The sequence below is a fragment of the Tarenaya hassleriana genome, unplaced genomic scaffold (genome assembly GCF_000463585.1).
Source record: "Tarenaya hassleriana unplaced genomic scaffold, ASM46358v1 Cleome312, whole genome shotgun sequence".
Classification (NCBI taxonomy): Eukaryota; Viridiplantae; Streptophyta; class Magnoliopsida; order Brassicales; family Cleomaceae; genus Tarenaya; species Tarenaya hassleriana.
Window position 1 is genome coordinate 56,106 of NW_010966293.1, and position 3,040 is coordinate 59,145.

The following is a 3,040-nucleotide window of genomic DNA, read 5'->3' on the forward strand; positions in this document are numbered from 1 at the left end:
CTCAGAAAGAGGAGGAGGCATCTAGTATGAAGTGTCAATTGGAAGAGACCAAGAAGAATCTCCATCTTCTTGGTAGTGGTACTGGGAAGTTGGATCATTTGCTTGGTTTAGGCCGAAGTTCAGGTGATCACTCGGGACTTGGATATCAAGGGCATACAAAATCTAGTTCAAAATTTGTATCTGGAGGAAATCTGACTCAAGAAGTGCCCTTGCCAAAGTATAGAAGTTCACAACCACAACAACCTGTGTGGAAGCCAGCCTACAATCGAAGGGAAAGTAGAACCTGCTATCACTGTGGAAAATTGGGACACATTCGGAGGAATTGCTTCTATTTGAAACAAAACAGAAGAAACTCGAGGTTCATTTCGTCATCCTACAACCCTCCAGTTTGGAATCTCAAATGGATTCGAAAGTCTGATCTGATGTGTCATGTAGCTTATACTACTGAAAACTGTGACAACTCAGGAGTCTGGTACCTTGACAGTGGTTGTTCCAGACATATGACAGGGAATCAAGGTATATTGAGAGATTTTGTAGAAACTCAAAAAGGAGGAAGTGTCACTTTTGGGGATGGCAAGCAAGGTCGAATTCTAGGTAAAGGAACTTTACACTGTGATGGATTACCTAGACTGACTGATGTTAAAGTCGTGCAGGGGCTGAAAGCTAATCTGATTAGTATCAGTCAGCTCTGTGACAGTGGGATCCGAGTTAAGTTCACCAAGAATGCCTGTTTTGTAACGGATGAGGCAAACAAGTGTGTGTTGACTGGGAGAAGAAATTCTAACAACTGCTATACTTGGGTTAACTCAGAAAGGATCTCTGGACAGAAGTGCCTTATAGCCAAGAAAGATGAGCTGAACCTGTGGCATCAACGACTGAGACATATTAATCTGCGAACCTTGGTCAAGCTATCTAAGTCAGGTGTTGTTCGGAATCTTCCAGAACTTTCTCACAGTGACAAGTTTGTCTGCAAAGCTTGTCAGCTTGGTAAACAAGTTCGCATTCGACACAAGAAAACAAAGGAGATACATACATCACATATCTTGGAACTTGTTCACATGGACCTGATGGGGCCAATGCAAACAGAAAGCTATGGTGGCAAGAGGTATGTTCTAGTTTGTGTTGATGATTATTCCAGATTTACTTGGGTTCGTTTCTTACGAGAAAAATCAGAAGCCTGTATAGCTATACAGCATCTAGTTCTTCAGCTGAAAAATGGAAAGGGTATGGTACAACGCATTCGAAGTGATCATGGTAGAGAATTCGACAATGATGCGTTTCAACGATTCTGTGACACTCATGGTATATCTCATGAATTCTCAGCACCTAAAACACCACAACAAAATGGTGTAGTAGAGAGGAAGAACAGAACACTGCAAGAGATGGCACGATCTATGTTGCTAGCTAGGGATGTGGCCACTTGGTTCTGGGCAGAGGCCATGAGCACGGCTTGCTATTTAATTAATCGGATTTATCTTCGACCTGGCATGACTAAAACTCCTTATGAGATTTGGAAAGGGAGAAGTCCACCTCTCAAGTATGTTCACATCTTCGGATGCATCTGCTATATCTTGAATGACAGAGAATACTTGGGTAAAATGGACGCAAGAAGTGATGAAGGACTATTTCTTGGGTATGCTCAAAACTCTGCGGCTTACAGAGTATTTAATCTGCGTACTAAGACATTGATGGAGTCTGCCAACGTCATTTTTGATGAAGAAATGGTACAAGAATCTAAAGAAGTTTTTCTTCCTCCACTTGGTGATTCTCAGAACTCAGAGCTATCTCGTGCTGAGTCAACACCATCTGAGAAAATCGACACTGACGATTCATCATCTGATATTGATCCTGTTGAAGACTTGAGCATCAATACGACTACGCCAATCTCAGTTCATCGGAATCACTCTGCTGGAGACATCATTGGTGATATTCATGCCTCTCGTCAAACAAGAGGTAAACCAAGGATTAACTACAAAGACTTAGTTAGGTTTACCTGTTTTAATTCTCAAATCGAGCCCAAGAAAGTGTGTGAGGCATTGGAAGATGAGTTTTGGGTTCGGGCCATGCAAGAGGAGCTAGAACAATTTGTCCGCAATGATGTATGGGTCTTAGTCCCACGTCCTCAGCATACAAATGTTATTGGGACCAAATGGGTGTTCAAGAACAAGTCCAATGAGCTTGGTGAGATAGTTCGCAACAAGGCTCGGTTGGTGGCTCAGGGATATACTCAGGTTGAAGGTGTTGATTTTGATGAGACTTTTGCACCCGTGGCTCGTCTCGAATCCATCCGCTTGCTCCTTGGTGTTGCTTGCAGTCTAAATTTCAAGCTCTACCAAATGGATGTTAAAAGTGCTTTCCTAAATGGGATCCTGCAGGAGGAAGTATATGTCGAACAACCCATTGGCTTTGAAGATCCTCATCATCCTGATCATGTTTTTTGCCTGAAGAAAGCATTGTATGGACTGAAACAAGCCCCTCGGGCATGGTATGAGAGGTTAACCTCGTTCTTTGCAGTCTAAATTTCAAGCTCTACCAAATGGATGTTAAAAGTGCTTTCCTAAATGGGATCCTGCAGGAGGAAGTATATGTCGAACAACCCATTGGCTTTGAAGATCCTCATCATCCTGATCATGTTTTTTGCCTGAAGAAAGCATTGTATGGACTGAAACAAGCCCCTCGGGCATGGTATGAGAGGTTAACCTCGTTCTTGGTGGATCACGGGTACAAAAGAGGGGGAGTAGACAAGACTCTGTTTGTTCATCAGGAGGATGAAGTTCTGATGGTTGTTCAGGTGTATGTTGATGACATCGTATTTGGGTCTGTCTCTCAGAAAAAGGTGGATGAGTTTGTGCAGATGATGAGTGATGAGTTTGAAATGAGCATGTTTGGAGAGTTGAACTTCTTCCTAGGACTACAAGTCAGACAAACAGATGATGGCATGTTTATCTCCCAAAGTAAATATGCTAGATCATTGGTCAAAAGGTTTGAGTTAGATGGCAGCAAATCAGCAAAAACACCAATGTCAACTACAACGAAACTG